This window comes from Trachymyrmex cornetzi, unplaced genomic scaffold, assembly GCF_001594075.2.
Source record: "Trachymyrmex cornetzi isolate Tcor2-1 unplaced genomic scaffold, Tcor1.1 scaffold262, whole genome shotgun sequence".
In the NCBI taxonomy this organism is placed as follows: domain Eukaryota; kingdom Metazoa; phylum Arthropoda; class Insecta; order Hymenoptera; family Formicidae; genus Trachymyrmex; species Trachymyrmex cornetzi.
Window position 1 is genome coordinate 454817 of NW_017297292.1, and position 22323 is coordinate 477139.

Sequence of the window (22323 nt, forward strand, 5' to 3'; positions counted from 1 at the left end):
GTATCTGTTACAATCCGTAAAAACCGATCCAACAAATTTCGACTGGCAGATTTCAATACCGATGTAATTAATGTCGGCAAGTCACATCCGCGCCTTTAAACCTCTAGTATTCTAGCATCGCAAGTTTGCAATAATAATTTGCGCGTGGCGTTCTTGCGCATATCAACAATTAAACAGTGACAAATTGGAAATTACTTAATTATACGTATGCACTACAAGCAACGAAGATTAGTTTCCTGCATTGGGTCATTTGTTAATCTAAAGGATGAAACAAGATGTTTCGCTCATTTCGCGGAATTACATCTCAGATTATAAAGAATTCATTTACCGAAATATAACCCAACTCTGTCAGTCAGCCGTATTATACGAGAATGACTTTCCCAAAATGGCGGCAAAATTATGATCCTCTTCAGCACTAAAAGTTTATACCGATCCCGTCGACTGATATAAAGCGCACTATTTCGTTTTTGCGCTCGTAGCTCCTCATACACCACCGGCGCGGCTGGGACGACAAAAGCTGAAAGAATTTTACTTCATTCCATCTGTCTGCTAATACACGGGAGTTGCTTTGGACTATGTATCGCTCGTAAAACGACCTCGCCTCATAAACACTCGCGGTTTCGTGCTCCTCGAACCTTCGGTCGGACGAGAGAGTTCTGTTTCGGTTTACGCGCGCACTTCGCTCTCGACGTGGTTGCAGGGCATTTTCCAGTCTTGAAATATGCAACACGAAACTGGCAATTAGCTTCACACACAGGCAAACATGACCGACAAGCTGCATGATATGGGGAAACGTATGTGCGTGAACTTCGTTCATTTCTGATGAGTAAGAGAGGAGAAAAAGAATACTCTCTTATCGAGATATTATCGTCTGTTTTTTCGTAAAGTTTCAGAATCCCGACAACGTTTCGTATATTTATTCATTTTGACAATTCTGCTGGTTTTATTGTAAAGCGAGATAGTTGTTTTGTTAATTTGTCAGTTAATTTGTTTGTTGATTCGCATTCGGTTTTTTTTAAATTTATGATTTATTTCAAAATTTCGTAACAGATTTTAAAGCTCAATAGACACGAGGTGCTGAAATCGCAAAATTTTGTTCGAAGGTTGAAGGACCACTATATGCTCGCAAGTTTACTCTTCTAAATTTCCTTTCCTTTTTTAATGAAAAGATTAGATTAGATTAGAAAGAAATTTGGCAATTTATAGTATAATCTAAAAGACTGGCACAAATGATGAATAATTTATAAAGACTTTCTAATAAAATAGTTTTAAAAGAAATAATAGATATAAAAACATATTCTTTAGTTAATTTTAAATGGACTTTAATATCAAAGTTTATTTATATGTAGTATATAAATTTGAAAAACGGGAACAAATGAATGATTTATAAAAGACCTTTTAGCTAAATGGTTTTAAAAGGAAAAAATAGATATCAAATATTCTTTAACCAATTTTAAATGGACTTTAATATAAGAGTCAAATACTTAAAAAAAATATGTAATGTTAAAAATTGAGGAGATATGATGATATTTTATAAAATATTTTCGTGCAAGGAAAAGTGTCATTTTGATACACCTTTTACAGACGTTAATATTCTGTTTTTAATGTAAAGTAATTGTAATTACTCGCGTTCTCGCGTATTAATTTATCAATATGCACGCTCACAGATGACGTGATAAAGTTTTAATCAAACTTTTGAATGAGAGCTAATCAGATAAATTGCAATATAGTCTCATCTATTACTGAATTGGAACGATACGCAGTAGTAAAGTTTATTGATGATCCGACAGATCGATAACATTGAAATGAAATGCCATTTCTATGATTGGATTAAAAAATAATGTCAAGGCAATTACATTTACTTTTTAAAAATATATTTTTAACATCCGTCTTATCCGTCTGTTACGGTAATATGAGTTTATTGCTAAGCACTAGCTAAACAAGTAGCAAAACATTCATCGATGTCGAGTACAAAGAGGCTTTCGTAAAATACAATAAGCTTTGTCTTTTCTTCTAAGCAGATTGCAGTAGGAAATAAATTATACATTAGACGAAGGCTTCATTTAAACTTTAAGACCTTCAACTAATCCGTCGCGTACAAGAGTTGAAGCTGCGACTGATGTTGCTTGAGGGATTACATTACGTACACGAATCTCTTTTGGATTACGAGTCTAGGTTTTAACTTTTTTTTTCTCGTCGGTAAGTTGCCCGGGCAACGTGCGACTGTACGGATTCATGTAATTATGGTTAAAGAGCGAAAAGTTCTTTGGAATTCTTTCTATTTTTAGTCGAAACAAAAATCAACTGGGCAGGTTGGCCGACAGCATTATTATGATTCCGTAGGGATTTCCGCGCATCACGTCGCAGAGATATCGCAAGTTGTAATTAAAAAATCACCTGAAGTTTTGCATTTTCAAAGTCCGCTATTTTTCACCGCAACTTTGTAATCATGAACGAGTTACTGTCACGCGCACGCGAAGGTAACGAGTACACGGGATTCGTTGTAGCGGATGTTGCAACGAGATTTGCATAATAGTGTTTCAAAATTTTAGAGAAATTATATTATTACAACGGTGGTTCAGCGTCATTCGTTAGATTAAAGGTACTAAAGACACGGGAAAGCACATACCAGATGGCTATCTGTGCAGTCGTTAAATGTATTGTTACACGGAAAGAACAGTTTTGCTGAAGTAGCAGAGACTGAGCTCGTTGGCACAGTTTCCCCAATTTCGTAATTAAATTTTTGAAACAATATTAATCATTTTGTTTGCCCAGACAAAATTATTTTTAGATCTATATCCAATTAAATTTTTAGATGTTTTGACAAAAATGTTCTTCCTATATATATATAAAATATATGAGCAAAAATATGAATGGGTCAAAGAAATGAAATAGTAATATAAAATAGAGAATAGTAGATCATAAGGTGAAACATATTTTTAGCGAAAAAAAAAGTTTTAAAATAGTTTAAAATAATTCAGAGAGGTTTTTCATTTAAACTATCATAAGTACTAAAATATAGTCTACAAAATCGAGAGTTTTAAAAGTTAATTAAAAATTTACCGCGCTTGTAAATTCACGTGAACGTTTACTAGTTTGACGCCATACGAGTTATTTAAAACGCTTTCTAATTTTCGTCAAGGATATCTGCAATCAATTTTGGAGAAACTCTCTCATAACGTTTTTAAAATTGCATTTTGCGATAATAGCACATTGTGTTCAACTTAGCTATTTAGCGGAGTTTCGATTACCCTTCTACAAGCAGAAAATAACAGGCAAACGCGAGGTGAAAGCGAGATTAAACGTGATTTTCCCGTGTTTTCATGATATCGAGAGCTGTGATTGAAGTTGTCGTGCAGCGCACACAGACGCGCACGCAAAAATAACGTAAATTTTACCGTTGAAATTAAGTAGCGGAGATGGCGCGAAATCCCGAGTTTTACCTCGCTTCCTCGCTAGCTCGCGGCAGCGAAAAGATGATCCGACAAAAGATGCGGCGACACGTGACAGAGATTATCGCAGTACCGGACATATGGGGCAGTGGCACGAAACCTGGCCGCGGCTGGCAGGATTTAAGCCCATCGTGATAATTCTTCGTTCATTTTAATTCCTCTTTTGTCCACCGTGAATATCTTGCCAAAGATAGGCTTATCCGCCAGGAACGTGATGAGCCTTGTCGCTGGGTGTAATGGAAAGAATCCGTCGTTCTTTTTCAGGCTAAAGGCGTTATTTAATCAATTTTTATCAGAGCTTACACGAAAGTATAGTCTTATTCACATTAAAATAATGCCAATCGTTCATCTTTCGTTATTTTATGTTATTTATATAGATAATATATATTAATAGACGTTCTAATTAATATCTAATTGGGGAATCACGACGTAGTCATTTAAATGAAAAAAAGAGTAAAAGTATTATTTATATTTGGCTTGTAATTAAAAGAAACGATAGCCAAAATAAAGTTTTTATAAGAATTTTTTAAATAAATACACAAGCTTTATATACATATATAAATAATATATATAAATGTATATGTATATATTTATATATTTAAAATATGTCTTAGTTACGAATTTCGTACATCTAAACCATTAATCTGCCCACAAATCACCGTTTACTAAATTTTATATGTAAAGAAATATTTGCGGAAAATCGAGAAGTAAATATACCACCCCGAATATCGATAAAATATAAATATAATCTTGACATATTATATTATATTTGTATGAAATAGCTGTTTACATATTAGTCACGTTCCCGCAAGGGATTCTTCATCTTTTTCGAATTTATCGAAATACTTATCGTTGGATCAATCAAAAAGAAAAATGATTAAGTACGGATGTTTCAGTAAAACGTATTTTCTTTGCGCGCTTTTATCTTCTTTCCGGTTTATTACTTTTCTATCGTGCAAATATTACAAAAAAAATAAATATTTCTTTTCTTAGCGATTCTATCGATTTGATTGGGAAATTCGGATCACACATCACAATCTCTATCTGCAAAAGAGATAGTAAATTTAAAGAAACCTTTGATGAGAATTCTTAGCGTTTCTGCAGCATTTAAAATGTTCAATCAAAGATCCGTAAATATTAGTCTTGATTTGCTGAATATTATTATTGCTAAAACGTAATAATTTTCTATTATTCCTTTTTTTTTTAATTTAAAACTTCTCATAAAACGCATAAAACAATGTTTAATATAACGTATTAAATTCCAGTTATATATATATATACGTAATAAAGAACAGTTTGCCAGAAACGTGAGTTGCACCTTGAAAGGAACGTTGGCGGCTTTATTCTCGTTGACGTAGCTCGAAAAACCGTCAGACAGCTTCTTTGTCTTCTTACTCTCGTTCATTCTTCTCGGATGCACGGCACGATAGCGTAATGGCCGGTTTCCTGGTTCTCTAATGGCTGGACGTAATGCAGAACAGGCGGCTCTCGCACCAGGTACAATATCCTATACGCGATAATCGAGCTGATTTAAGGCCGCGTGCTTCCGACCATGCAGGAAAACACTTCGATGTTAGGCACACCTGCCAGGTGTAGTCGGGTATACATATAGACTCTCACCGTCCAGTCCATAGCGTTTGGCGTGTTTCTAGGTAATATTCGGCAAATTCATGTAATTTTGCGCTTCCCGATTTACATTGGAGTATTGCCTTCGGTCTACGTCTGCCATATATCACCAATTTTCATGCTTTTCTTTTAGTTATTATTCTTACGTATCTGTTCGATCGCTTTTGCTGCCTTAAAGTTCCTGTTCATTCACCATTACTAGTTTAGATTGCGACGTAAGAAGAGAGAAAATACGAGTACACAATAATAAATTATATTCAAATAATTATGTTTAATATATATACAAAAAAATTATGTTTTATTTAAATAATTTCTCGCATTCCGCTATTACTAGATGTGCTATTGACATTTCTATACCCTTCATATATTTATATCAAAATTGTATTTCAATCGTCGTCATATATCTCCATGTTGTCAAATTATGTAATTTAATCGAAAATTAATTATGTATAAAGTTTAATATTCCAGTCTAATTTCTATATTATTGTTATATCTGCAGTTATTATTCAAAGTAAATCTTTTCCTTGCAACTATTTATGTCGTCTGCGCAACGCGCGTTATATGTATTTGAAATTTCACACTTCAATATTCCTTTCACTTTAAACTAGGCAGTGGCATCGAAAATGCGAAGGATAATGCTCAATTGCAGTTAGATGTGCAAATTGCTGTATAATCGAATTCTGCTCGTATCTCATCAATAAAGCAGCTCGCCATGAACCGCGTAGCGCTCTATCCGTTTAACACGAATATAAACTGAGATAAAGTACGTTACCAGAGCTATCGTTCGCAATACCGGAGATAGAGTATGTAATGTGATCCGCGCAGAATTTTCGGGCTCGTTTTATTGCCAAATTCGACCTCTGGCTCGCTCTCTTCCTTCCCACCGTAGAACGTGACTACGAGACGGTTGAGGTGTGAAGGTGGCCCTGGTGTAGATTTAATCCTCTCATAATCCGATTTGCGGCAGAAACGGAAGAGCGCGCCGGCGGGCTCTTTAAGAAAACGTTCAAATCTGCAGTAAGCTCGTGGTATCTTCACCACAAATTATGAAACTGGTTGTCGGTAAATGGCTCGAGTTAATTATATAAGTAAGTACCGCACTAATGTGGAATTTCTCCATCATTCCTTATCTGTTTGCGAAAGCGAAAATATGCACAAAAATGTATAAAGGCATTATGAAAGGAAGATTAGAAAAGGAGGAAAGCTACAGCTATTCTTGCTTTCATATATAATCCCGATTAGAAATTTTCTAAAAAATATGAATTAATTTTTAATAATTTCTGAAAAATATGTTTCTTTAATAAATCATCAAAAGTAAATAAATTTTTACTCTAATCCTTAATAAAAAATTTACAGATAACGAAATATATACTATCTACTATATTATTATTATATTATATCAACTTTCAGTAATTTTTGATTATGTTCCATTTATTTGATATTTTCTTCTGCATCTGAATGTGTGACATCATTCTCAGAAAAAGAATCGCATTGTTTCATTTACCTGTTGCGGATTATTTGCTGATAATACACCGAGGCTCGATTGATTTTGCTAATGCGTGATGCAATTTACAGGTGCATTGTGCTAAATTGATTAAATGTCATTACGGAATAGCATTGCTCATTACAAGGTATAATGAGATTTGACGAGACAGTGTAGATTTATCGGGCTAATTTTCTATCTGCTTACGAACCGTCACTGATTTCGTTCGTTTATTTCGAGCTGTGGTGTCAGCGAAAATTTCCATCTTCTCACGGGTAATCACCTATACGGACCAACCAAGTGAATGGAAATTTCTATACATATTTCATCCCGTCTTTTATAACCCTTCGAGCTATTTGCCTTTCAGTGACAAAATATCGATCTGTGCGACTACGAATTTCTTGTGTCGCTTCTACCGGAAGGACTATGGTCATTTCAAACTGAAGAATATTCGATATTGATCCTCGAAATATTCGATAAAAATCCATCGTTCGCAGAATAATAATAATAATCGAAGTGCCTGTTAAATTTTCTCGAATTTGATATATTTCTTTATTTAATATAATAATTCTATATTGATTTCATTCATTGTGCCAAAGTCATACCCTAACGTGAGTAAAATATGTTAATTCTTGTACATGTTGTTTTGTAAATTACTTTTAATGTATAATTTTAGACATTCCTGTATAGTTGAGAATTTATTCTTTATTTTCTGTTAATTTCTTCGAAATTTAAATAAACTGAAAGAAAGTTTTCAATCAAATTTAAAAGTTTTAATTAATTTCAAAAGAAAACTCAATAACTGATTTTCCTTAGAACAATAAATTGCGAATTAAGATGAAAAGTTACTTAATTTACGTATGCAAACCTAAAATCGAATAAAAGCGAAATAAATAAATTTCTTGCAAAATGTATCGAACAAAGTAGAATAAATTTCAAACAGCTTACAACACATTACATCAGATAATTATGCATTAATCAATTGCGCGGTTTACTAAACCGTATCTATTTATAATTGTATCGTACTTATTAATTTATCATTACGATTCATTCAAATTTACATTTTATAGCAACGCCAACGTAATTTGCGCTGAGAGGCTGCATTTTGTTGCAGTCGTCTCATTACGGAACATTAATACGTGAATACGTTATATCATTAATAAGGATTGCCGCTGGAATGAGTTCACGAGTGCTTTTCAGCTGCGTTGATGGCAGCAGAAATGCGTTTTCAAAAACTAATGAAAAAGAACTTCCAAGATATAACGGTGCAGAGATTAAAGGGCGAGTTTTTCAAAAATTCCACCGCTAACTTCCTTTCGTATGAATTGACCACAACAAGAAATAACATCGCCATACTACTGATAGATATTGCCTTTGGGTGGCAAAGGGATAGAATGATGCGAGACAAAAAGGGAAACTGCATCGGCACGTTCGCCATATGTTCTGCGTACGTCGTAACATCGACGCCTTTATATCTCACTTCGTGATGCTACTCCCGTTATTACGTCCTGTATATGAGAAATAGGGCCGCATACGACCTAGCACCTCCATATAATAATAGTCAGTGAGCGCGAGCGATCGATAATCCATCCCGCTCTATAGATGCCAGATAACGAAAATCGTCCTGGCGCGATCCCATTGAATTTTTATCATATGCTGATGCGCAGTATGCTGTCCCTTTTGTTCCTTCCGTTCGTTTCGCTTCGTCGTACATCGAAATTGTGGAAAATACGTTCCGCCACTCGCCGTAATGAGTTACAATTGCAGTAATGTCACAACATGCCCAGTTGCGGTTCGCACTTAAAGCGTAAATCGGATCGTCGGGTCTGGATTTGCGTCTAGAAATTTTTGCGCGGAATTACCCGGCGGTTTTACGTTCCGGAAAGTTATTTCCGATTCATAAAACACACGACGTATGTACTCGCATTAAGTGCGGATGTGCCGTGACCTGTTCGATAAATCGTCTTTCGCTTTCGGGTCACGACTCTTCCGGAAACGGCCGGGAAACTCTATTTAATTGTCATTACTCAATATAATTAGCACTCGATATAATTACGTTGAAACAGTATTTATTTCGTTATTTACGAAACGAATCATAAATATAATTATTGCAAATCCTCTTTGGACAAACTTGCGTTGTTAAATACAAAGCTGATTCACTTAAAATATTTTTCTATAGTACGTTCTTCTTTGTTATTGCAAGCAGAAATCGTATAAATACGAGAACATTCGCTGCATTGTTACTACATGTTCCACTCTGTGTATTTTGCAGCGTATGCATATGTTTTATGTTCCTTGTACATTTATGTATCGTTGCAATCAAGTACTTTGCCTTTTATGTCACACGACAACTTTTACGCTTTCAACTCTAGTAACACGTACGTTCACGAATCGAAACTGTATGCAAAAAATTTGCTCGTTTCTTTATTCATGCCATATTTTTCTTTACTTATACGTATTACTTTCCTAATGCGGATCTTATACGGTCAATATTACTTGACCATTAGTAACGACAGTATATATTAATATTTTTACAATCTTATAGTATTATTGATAATATTTCAACTCACTTTCATGTACATTTTACGGATTTTACACAGTCAATAATATTGTAAGTACTGATAATATTAATGATCCGGATTCCTTGATTTTCGAGCATCATCGATTAGGAAATATTGATGCTCGAGAATGAAGACATCTTATAGCTCACTATCAATATTCTACAAGAGATTCTACATCAATCCATCAATATTAACTACACATGATTAATGATATTATCAGTATTTGTTGGTACCGACGATATTATTGAACGTATAAGGTCCCTATAAGTAAAAATTTGGAGATTCGAGCCAATATGATTTACGATTCTTTTACGTCCTTTTGCATGAATTCGTGGAATGATCTTTAACCCAAATTGCTTTCATTCGAATCGTAAATAATTCGTGACGTATCTAATCCGAAAGAAGAAATATTTCCTCGGCGACATAACCTTGCAAAGGATATTGGATTTTAGCTATGTGAACTGTGTCAAATATTTTCTTCTTACAGTAATAAGGATAATGGACTAAACTGAATTGGTTCTGCGCTATCAAAATTAAAATTTATGCCATTTACGCACCGCGCTCTAATATTACCTTTTGATTTCACTTTTTAGATTTTCTCTCTACTAGGTCTACTTTAGTCTTACGCTTTACACATCAAGTCCTAAAATAGATTGATATAAAAAGTATTATACTCTTGATATAATATTTGAGAGTAATCTCTGAAAAGCTCGGAAATCTATACTTTCAAGAATTAGTAGGTTCATTAAGTCTATATTGCTTTGAAGACATTTGCATTTCCTTCAGAACGGAATATTAGCTTTTTGTTATATATAATTAGCACAGAAACGACCGAGATACTCTTTCATTATATGTAATTTTGTAGATTTATTTTTGTTTCTCCATCTAAGAGATTGTAATAATTATTAAAACACTAATTTTATTATCTACGAAACAAGAACAGTCTCCCTCAATTATGTCATTAATTATACATATTCGCCGTACATAGTTTTATATATCATGACACTTTATTAGATACATAGGTTCTCCAATATCACATTTAACGTACACTCTAAAAGTCTAAAAAATATCGATATGAATTTAATACCATGCGATATATATATATATATATATATGTCGTGAAATAATACGCTGAAATTTAAAAAAATGAGGAAATATTAAATGCTAAAATGTACTTTGCCAATAAAAACATTAATTTATCACTCACCAATCCGACGCGCAACAGCGGAGTTATATCAGCAATGTCGCTATGATGATTATGTAACAAAAAGAATATAAAATCCAAATTAAAACAGAGTAAACAAATCAACCATATTTAAAAAAATATTTACTAAATGCAAATTTCTCTTGAAAATAATCATATAATTTTCAAAATATATAATTTTTATAAGTATCGAAGTTTTTAATTCATCATTCAATTATATTTATAAAAATAATTATACATTTAAAAAAAATACATATTTATAAAATTTCAAAATAATTTTAAAATAATCCTTTTTTATTCTAATTATTATTTTTAAATCATTAAAATGAAACTACTCAAGAATAAATTTAATCAGAAGAAAGACACTGATGTTACACACACACACACATAAGTAGAAAATAATATTTACCGCAAGATTGTTCCACCGGCACCTGATGACTCTTCCAGACCTCCTCCTCCTCTCAGAATAGGGTTGACATCCTCTCGCACAGGACACTCGCGTAAAACACTCGCGAATAATATACTATAATCGCACACGAACTAATCATTTATAAAAGTCTTTCGCGCGACACTATGACACTCCACGTTTACAAAACCCATCATAGGATTGCTATTTCGATCGGTGGAATCAACACCACACGTCGACGAATACTTGCGAAATACACGATGAATGCCGAACAAGGATTAAGCCCCACACGAAAGAAGACGAAATCGATCGTATCGAGTCCATCACCTCTGGTTTACGCAAAATCACGTTTAACATTGACTCAGTCATACGCCCTAACTAGCTAGTTCTAGTGGGACACAAGTGATGCTGTACCACGAGCTCCTAAGAGTTAGTTGGTAGACGTGACAAGCGCCTCTAATAAGAGAAAAGTTGGTACCATTGCCGATTGTCCAACAATCTAGACAATGCAGAAAATGGGTTCCAACCCCTCGTCACGAGCTAGTTTTTTACAAATAAAAAACTACTAGAGCTAGGCTCTGACCAAGTCAGATTAAACGCGATTTAAACTGGTAGATAATGACAGAGAAATGAGCGCCCTGACCAGAGTTATACAACTCATTTTTGGGCGACTCACCAGGGTGGAATTCTGTAACTCGTTATGCAATCGTTATGTGCTCGTAACGACTGCATAACTCGAGTTACCGAATACAGGCCCAGAGAAGAATCCGAGCCAATCGATCGCTTCTTTATACCGCTAAGGGCCGAACCATTTGCCGGCAGACAGCGTGTCCTCAATTAGCCGACAGCAACAGTAGTTGCTAAACCGCGCGAACACAGCACCACGAAGTGCGTGATACTACGCGGTCGGCATCACCTCGTGCCCGGAGCACTTGGCGTGAGAGCGTTGCAGTGACCGTGGCCACCTCAGCAACGTCCCAAAGAGAGTTCCGCTTTCCTGTCGAAACATCGCAGATATGATTTCATCGTCGAACTAGAATTCCATCGAATGGGTTTTGTGAAAAGTTCATTCTTTGTCCGATAACTTGAACGACACTCCCGAAGCAAACGCGCGACGCGACGAACCGGCTGCGGTTCGTTCACTTTCAATTAAATCGGCGACGAGGGTACGTTAGCTTCCCCGTCGTTGGATTTTTACACGAAGAGAACGATTTTACTCAATATCTAAAAATTTATCATTCAGATAGATCGATAAATTTTTAGATACTTGAGAAAAATCGTTCTTTTCGTGTATATCCTCAGGGTACTGAGTCCTCTCACCACATCAAGGTTGTACCCATGAGAGGGAAGATATTTGAAAAATGTAATATATAGCTATTATAATTGCTATGCAATTATTAATTGACTTTTAGAAATGAATATCAAGCACAAGTCAATTCGTCACCATTGTGAAATAAATTCAGAGCAGATAAAAGGACTGTGAATCTCTTATTACGATGTCTTTAAGATATGATTAGAGTGAAATGAGCTACAGATTAATAAAAAAGAGAAATATTTCTTTTATTATCGATAAATAGTTTTCAAAGTTACACTCAATTTTTTATATCACGAAAGCTGCACGAAAATGAAAAATTAATTAAATTATTAATTACGCAAATTATATTAATTGTGAAAGTAGGAATCGCGTTATCTACATGAGAGTATTTATTAACGGTGCTTTTTCAAAACTCGTGTGATATCATTTGAAGTATAATCGAGAGTTATTTTCAAACAAAAGAAAAATTTTATGTTAAACAAAAATAATTGTCGTCCGTAATTATCGCGAAATAGTAATAAATTTTGATTTCCATCGCGTTTTGATTCCAAATGATTGAACCGTACGAAATATCTGTTATATTGTCATCTCGATTCTTTTATGAATAATTAATAATGTATAAAACATATACGACGATCCAATGTAACGATATTGTTACTGTCATTAAAAGTTACAAAGTAGCCCCTATTTTGGGCTGTAGTGTTTAGATAAGCACCATCATAGTGTGGATTTAAAATCCATAGTGCTAAATCCACACTGATATTTTTTAGAGCATGTATTTTAACTACATTATTTGATGATTTCTTTGAACATGACCATTTTGGAACAAATTTCTGATAAAATGCTAATTCGGGACGAGAGCTACTTCTCCATAGAGACGAATAGACGTCGAATCCATCCGCCACGCGAATTAGCAAGTGTGCCCTAAAGGGGCATCCACCCACCACACGTGGGCCACTAACATCGCTTGTGCACCCATAATACACGTCTAGGCGTCGAGACGCGCGTGGAATCGGGTGACAATAGACGCGTCGGGAAATTGAGTTGGCACTGATTAGACATTGCCGGCGTGCCGTCGTGCCGCGACGGTTCGTTGGAATCTACTCCGGCATACCCGGGGAGTCCAATTCCGCCTTGGAGGCCATCCGATATTACTCAAGACTTTAAATCAAGCCCCCGGGTGCCCGCGTTACCGGTCTTGCTGCGGAACGTCGCAAGAACGTACACCCGCGCTCGGAATTAAACGCATCGCACCGCGGAAAATGAGTTTCGTTGCGGCGTGAAATATCTCGAATGCCGAAACGCTTATTTCATACGTTCTGATACGTCTTTACGGAATCGCTCTTGCGTGCTTTGACACTCATCTACATATATATTATAGCGCGGTATTATTCGACCTTCTTTAGAACAGAGCCTACAACGCTGACTTGAATTCGATAGATAAATGCACTCGGAAAGAGTGATTTTGCTGAAACATCTAAAAATTCAGTTAGATATAGAATTAAAAATAATTATATTGGACTAACTGGTTTAACTAATTGCTAGAATATCAAAACTTTTCGCAGCATGTTAGGTATCAAAGGAGCAGCTCCCTTATAAAAACAATGTTTTGTTATTTTTAACTTCCATGTATGTCAACATGTAAATCGATCCATTCTGTTTGGTTTCAAAATCAATAATCCATAAACAATCCATTAACGTATGCACTTACAAATAATAAACTGATTTTAAGTCAAATGTAATGCACATTTTCTCGAATTAAATTATTTAACTCTATCATTTTAATTAAATTAATGACACATCAAGTACGAATGGCGATCTAGAAATGATTAAAAATAACTGGGACACAATTTGACATTATGAATTTAACAGTATATCATCATACTTGAATATTCTACATAATTATTTTGTTGGTCATAAGATAATTATTTTTAAATCTGTATCTAGCTAAATTTTTAGACGTTTCAGCAAAATCGTTCTTTTGGATGCATTTTTATCGGGAATCCTAGTTAATTCCGTCCAATATAATTATTTTCATATCTGCATCCGTGGTTTAATTTTTATATACGCCAGCAAAACCGCTCTTTTCGTGCAGGGCTGCGATTAAAATCGAAAGATATCTTTGCTCCTACGGTAATCGAGTTTGCATTGAAATTTAACGATTTAAATTTATTTTTATAGAAGTAAATGTACGCGAGAGATATACAATGTATGACAAATAGAAAAATCTATTAATCATAAGACGTCAGAATGTTTTTATATCGATCATACCATGCCAGTTACAGGCCTATTACCTACGTGCTGTATCATGTTAAATCGCTGCATAATTTCTATATTCCATAAATTGCATCGAGCTGCTTCCAACGTTATCAATTTTGTGCAGATACTGGTTGCGCACGCTGCCAGAATATTATCGGCCCATCCGAAAATTCTGACGAACGAAGCGCTTTGGGCGGCCCTCATATTTTCAAGTTTTGCATTTGATAGAATATATATGCGGTCGTTAAATACTGGCCATCGATCAGTATGACAATTTTTGGTTTATCGAAAATGTCTCGAATTATTCAGATGATTTTTCGCGTATCGATCGTGCCGTGCGTGCTCATCTCTCGCCATTTTTGCACACCTATTCGTCATGCTATAACGAACGAGTATCACTATAAAATCACAGAAAGCGAGAGAATTCCGGAAAATCACGCTCGTATGTTAATTTTTTGCTAGAATGCTTATTATCTCTTTTTTTCGACAGCTAAAAAAGAGAAATCATTGAGACACGAGTGCAAATTTTAAATCCAGATACTGAAAAAGCAGCGCATTTGCCACGCGAGTGAAGAGAGCTTTCCGCTGTTATTTTAACTTCCTTTTTTTATTAACGAATAATAAGACCGCAAAGCGACGTAGTTGTAAAAAGCTCCCGCGGTTTCTACCACGAAATTTAATTATCACGTACTTGCTTCACTCATATTTGCATGAAGGACTTTGCTCTTTGCGACGTATGGGGCTGCAGATTATGGGGTTTCACGCGAAAAGAAAGTCTTTTAGGTCTCATGCGTTACCTATTTAAAATCTGCTTATGTTTCTATGACGATCTGTATGTACTTGTAAGTGCATAAAATCCTTATAATTGCATGAATTACGAATTTTTATACGTTCGATGTATAAAAATCAATATATGATTTTGCAAAATATTCGAGTGCTGATATATGAAAATATCAAAAAATGTATATATTATTACATATTTTGGAATTAAATGTATATTTCAAATATTTCTTTTATTCACAGTCTTCATAATTTAATTTATCTTTTTTCATAAATTCGATTTGAATATATACGATAACTGTTAAATAGCACTTTGTTACTCAATTGCTGCAAAAGTAAAATTGTTGTTATAATAAATTTAATATTTAATTTATTAAAAATGAAATTGACTTTTATTTATATATATGACTGAAAGGGATATTCTTTCTTTTATTACCATTGTAGCACAATAATTTTTTTCTAAATGAATTATATAATAGAAAATAAACATTGATAATTTAATTTTGCAAAAAACCTTATCAAGATTCAAATACCCAATGTAAAAGTAAATTTCTAAAAATATATTTCCCATTTTCTGTCCTTTCGAAGCCGGCGTATTACAACGATGAATAATATTCACATTATTTTACATGACCTTCTCGATGAGTGACCGAAAACGGTCAGAGAGATCGACTGAAAGGTCCCAAATCTTTTTATCTCCGTGATCCTTGTTGACGTGGACTATGCTACTTTTCTTATGCGCGCGTTATATATAATATATTTGATACGATATGAGGCCGCAGAGCATGGGCCGAGGGACCAGTATGCTCGTAAGAAAGATAACCCTGCGGCTCGAACCCTCCAGCGTTATGCCGATAACGGAAACCCGTTTCCGTAAACCAATGTTCTCCTCAGACCCTTTGGGAGTAGGTATGTAATCTATTTCAGCCCTTACGAGGATTACGCGGATTTTACCGTGTTCTCCTTGCGAAGACGAAACTGTCCGCATACCGGAGACACATGTACATGTATGTATAGATGACCAAGTTATTCGTATAGAGAATTAAATTTGCTTTATCTTGACTTATACGCGAATTGAACTTATATCAAATTTACGCGTTCAAATGCGAATTGAGATAACGGATGAAATTTGCGAGTCCGCGTAAGATACTGATATATGGATTGATAACGACTAAGATTTTAGAATAAGAAATTCTTTTGATCTTGAATGATAGTAACTTCCCAGAAACTCCAGGGAAATATGCAGAGTATGCGAAAATATATCAAGTTTTCTTGCTGCAATAATTTCTTAAATATTTAAGTTAATGTACGAGAGCCATGCCTTTATTTTGAATAATGACGAAGTCTCTAAAAATATTGTAAAAATATTGCGACTCTCTAACGTGCGTGTAATAACCTTACGTGATGTATACGAGCCCCAGGATTCTTGAGCGCATGAACCCAGAGATTCTTGGCAGGGTGAATCCTTGAATATGGATATGAGGCTGGAGAGTTAGGCCCTGTGGTGGTCAGCGGTCCACTGTTCCGTATAATTCTGAACCGTGGAGCGCATGCTTCTCGTCTCGGATTCGAATCCGTATTTTGGCACCAGTTGGCTCTCCCAGGATTGCAAGTGTCTTGAGAATCTCAATAGATTATCAATATATTAGATCTTTATCGAAGTAACTATCGACAGAACAAAGGTATTTCTAGATAGTATTAATTAATAAAATGTCGATAGAACGAAAGTAGGTTTTTCATTCCATTGACATTTTACAAATCAATATTAGAACCACGTATTATTTTGGTTCGCCTTATTATTGCAATTCTTTTCTTTTTTGTAGGTTATAGGTATATTAAATATGGCACAGGATATTGAAAATACGTAAATATAATACGAATAAGTCTAATAATATACAGAAAGAACCTGCGCTATAATATCTAATAATTTAGTTAAATACAGATCTGAAAATTTTGTTGGACCGTCAAAATAATTGCAGGACACTTAAACTGGTTACTAGAATGTTAAAACTTTTTGTAGGATTGCTCATTATGCTTAAGATTTCTACGTAATTATCTTAATGATCTAACGAAATTATTTTCAGAGCTTTGTCCAGCTTTTAGACACTTCAGCAAAATTGTTTTTACCGTATACAGATAAGATAATATCAAAATAAATCTTCGTTAATCGAAAGGAAATTGCTAAATCGGAAATTACCGCCTTCGATAATTTTAGCGGAGTAATATGCAGTCGTCAATTTTAGTGTTAACTAATTTCAGATTAGGTTCTACAATAATAGGATATCATCAAAGTTCCATAACATGTCATTTCGGAGTTCTGAAGTCGAGCGAAAAACGTCGTAAATTGTATTATAAAATGTCTGCGGAAGTTAATTTCGCTTGAGTCTACTTATCGGAAACCCAAACTTGCTCGTTGCTGTTTGTTCGAAAGAATTCCACGGATTCGCAATGGGCAAAGAAATCGAGGGCAAAAGAGAAAAAATGTCGAGCTTTAGTGCGTCCACGAAGTTTCGTTGAATAGCAGTGGATACGACGAGAACGGATTCTCTCTCGTATGTTTGAGGACCGTATTTTTTTTTGTACCACGTCAGTGCGAGCCGGCTAACAGAATTTCGCAGTTTGGTAGCGCGCCAGATTATGATCCACTGAGCTATACATTGTGCCGATCGACGACCGCGACCGGTGAGCGTAACCCGGTTTTCGTTCAGTCGCTTGTACCAGAAGTTAGAGAAACTTTTGAAATAAAAAGGATCGGATTAAATTATCACTTCGTTTCTCGGAGCTCGAGTCGTCTTTCTTGCGTAATTTTTCGCGAGGACACTAAATCGCACTTTTGATCGAGATTTTATTGCTTGTCAGAATGCGTACAAGTATAATAAACTCTGTTCCGTTCAATTACGTGGGAAGACTATTATGATATTATATATATAAAAAGGAAAAAAATATATATATATCGTCTTTCAATTTAAAAAATGAAAAGGAAATCAAAAGATGAACATGCGTATGACGATATGAATGAATATTATAGCTATAAAAACAAATATTACAACGTAAGTGTCTATACATTTAATATAAAAGAGTTTATAAAAAAAGTTTATTTAGAATCTTCACAAAAAATTCTCTTTAAAAAGTATAAACAAAAAAATGTTGAATGGCAAGATCTATATAAATATATTAAAACTATTTATTTCTTTATAACAATTAATAATTAATTATTAATAATTAACTTTTTTAAAGTAACAAAACATTTAACATTAAATTATTTACTACAAAACATTTAACATAAAATTATTTACTTTATTAATACTTTGCTGTTGCTCGATGTCTTTTAAGCCTTTTTCTCCTTTTTCAATACTTTGTTATTCCTTTTCTTATGCTGGCATTCATAAAATACACACTTTCGAGAAAACGGTTAATTTAATAATTAGGATGTACTGACTCATCAGTATTATATAATAATTATGTGACATTTTGAATTCTCGATAACCGCACGCAACGCGCATTTTGTACATTGCCGTGGAATAATAACGCAAGAAAAATATGATAGTATAAAACTGCGATCCGCTTGATACCCACAACGATTGAAAAATTTAAGAGCGAACGGTAAAGGGGTTTAATAAATCATCGATATGCAAATACTGAATTTATGTTACGTGGTTGACAAATAACAAAATATTTAGATTAATCCATGTAAATGCATTGCAATGTTGCTTGATACAAAATATATTCGCCTAAATAAAACTAATCAAAATGAACTGTCCAAAAATATAGTCAGTAATATTGCGCGTGCATTATACATTTTGAACGCATAAATTTCGCGAAGTATATATTGTATTATTAACAAAACGATTGACATCATCATTTGCTTAAATCATTCACTTTAGAATTATATATTGAGTCTGTGATCTCAATTTGAGAATAGTAAGCAAATTAAATTTATATGGATAACGAATTCAAATCTCCGTAAAGAAATAATTATCGCTTTTAAATATATATATATATATATATATATATAGCACACAAGACAATAATTTATAATCTTCCGATATTTCAATGGATAAATCATGTGAAATATCTGTTTCGACGAATAACTGTCGCCTCAATACGCTCACGATTGTAAGAATGAATTAATCGCGTGAGCTAACACTCGATAATTCACAGGAAAATATCATATTTCGAAAAGTAATAGCGCGACGATATACAAAACACTGCTTGTTTGTTCAAGTCTCGACCAGAGAAAAAGTTTCTTCGATTTAAAGAAATGATTTGAATGTCATTTCTTGGATTTGAACATAATTTTTTTAAATCAAAGAAATTGTCTCTTTTAATCGTATATAGCAAAGAAACATTTCTTTAAATCAAAAAAACCTTTCCTCTAGGTGTACACTGATAGCCAGGTGACCTTGTATACAGCAGAAAAAAACAATTAAAAAATAAATGCTAGTACACTGTTTGTAAAATAAACGGGGGATGCCGAAAATTTCGAAATCTACTCGACAATTCCACTAAATGTTAATTCAAATGAGCGTGAAATTTGAATGTTGCTGAGACCACGACGTATTCATATAAGGATTTTCAATTACAATTAACATTTAAAGTATCATTATACTATTATTATTAATGTTGCTAACGCTGCTTGCGTTTAATTGTTAAGTTGATAGTATTCCAAAACTGCGTGTTGTATAATACGGAAAACTAAATTTCTTTAAAGCCGAGAATTTTTATTTTCCAGAAAATTTTGCAAAATTCTCTAATTTCTTTAGCCGTTTTCAATTTTCCTAACATTTCCCTGATTTATAATTCCGTGGCAACTCTGAATTTGTATCTATTAAATTTGTAGACACTTCAACAATGAATACTATGTAATTTTTCTGTGTAGTTGTGAGTAATCCTGTATATAAATTCGTATGTATATCCTATGTATCTCGGACTCGATGTGTTCCGAATCCGGTATATATGCCCAACTTGCAATTTAAATTTATTCTAATCCGACGATACTAATTACCTCCTCGCCCGAGAGATTTCCAGATCTGCGGCGTCTTCTATCGTATTTCCGGTTTGTTCCACTTTCGAAAATTCCCATTAACAATTAATCAGTAGTTCCTCGGAACTGCACGACAAAGCGCGGATATGTTTCCTAATGCGAGCGTCCCGGTCTGAAGGTAAATTCATCGCCGAGCGCCAGGCATAGAGCGATGCTAATAAACGGCCGCTAGCGCAGTTTACGAAGCGGAGGAGACTCTATAAATGCCGGACGAATCGTGAATGAGATTAGCCCAGTTCCACGGGTGGTCCGCGAGGCGAAATTTTGCGAAACTGTTACGACTGCACGCTGTTCGCCGAGATGGAAAGCGGACAGCGCTGCAAGCACCATCACCCCCTTTTCGTTCCAATGCTTTTATATGCAATCTGCTAGTGCGATTGCACAGAATGGCTTAGAGTCTACGATTACTTCCGCAGATTTAGAAGAGAAAACTATGGAGAGTTGTAATATTAATTGTATACTAACATGGGATCGTTGGTAGCAATTTAAACAATGGATTGAACTGCTTAACTGTTTTAAGCTCTCAATATAAATATCTCCGACAGAATTTATTTTGCATTGTTAAATAAAAGATCTAATTTTATCTTTTTCTATTTGTAGTGTATATCAAAGGATTTTGATAATTACGAATAGTTTTTGTAATTAAATCTGAATTGTTTGTATTAATAATTTGATTCTTTACCATGTTATGATAGCAATTATATAATGTAAATGTAATATAAAAGTTAACGTCATTTTGCCGTAATAATTTTTTTTATAATAATTTTATTGTAATTTTCATTGTAATAGTAAAATTATATAAATATTAGAATAATAATTAAACATAAATAAACTTTTATTTGGCTTTAAAATCTGTAAACGCTTTTGAAATTCGTTATTGATGTTATTATACGCGGACCAATTTTACTTGTAATTTTCAATCACCAAATTTCTTTTCTCTATAACAATATTGGTTACACGATCCAGGGTTGCGAGGGTTGCTCACAAAATAACGCCATGTCATACTCGTACGTTTACAAATAAACGTACACTACTATTGCTACATGTGGCATTCAATTTTATGTGTGCGAGAGCAAAATTTGTTTCGATATTACTCTTCCATATACCATGAAACTCGATGTCGAACGCTATCCGTTGACCCACAAGAGATTAAATTGCAAAAGCTTTTCATATTGCGTTACAACAGAAATTAATGCAATATGTTTCATGATTTAAAATTTACCGATACATTATTAATTCTATAATCGAAAGCTAAAAGCATATATCATAGTTATAAATTCGTAAAGTATAAGAAACAATTGTATTCGTTACGAAGACTAATCAAAATTGCCAGCGACGGACGAAATTTTTTCACGGATTAATAAATCAAGCCGACTAAAGCTGGCAACAAGCTATTCACTACGAGACCTTCGTTACGCGGTCAAAATTTTTTCCATCGTCGAATGCGTAAAATTACGAGTAGTTATCGCGCGATTTCAATTACGTAGTAAATCACGAATCATGACTGCTTGTTAGCTACAGGTATCCCTTGTTTCGTTTCATCGTTTATGTCATTAGTCTTATACCTATTCTCTCTAACAATGCGTCTCTCTCATCGTCTGTTAGATCCTCGCCCTCTCCCCGCCATGTATACGCGTTTCCGGTTCGTTGAATTGGCTTCGTTATGTCGGCGGGACCTCAATTCCCAATGCGATACGAGCCAATTTGTATCCTCCGGTGACCCGCTGTGTCTGCTATAGGCCACACTGACGATGTGGATGCCATCTAATGATCAAATCCTATGTATCAGGCACGGCTGCGCTGGCGGATTATAAACTTCAACGCATTCTCTCTACGCATACAAACAGGCGCATGCATCCTCGGTATCGTAAGTGCATTCGAGCACGTATTTCGAGACATCGACTTCGTACGCGAGTGCCGTTCCGATACGGTTCCTTGCTGTGCACCGCTGACCCCGCCGACTGTATCGATTTATATTCGCAAAGGGACATGTTGTATCGGCTGCAGCTTCTCTATGAGAAGCCACCGTGAGTAAATGAAAATTTAGATTACCACATTTAACACGCGAGATTCAACGTCATGCTCCTTCATGCATTGTTTTCTGTTGCTTTTTCCTTCCAAGTATTTCCCGCACGCGAAAATAATCAAATATGTACGATATTAGAAGGTTAGGAGGAACTGATTCGGAAATTG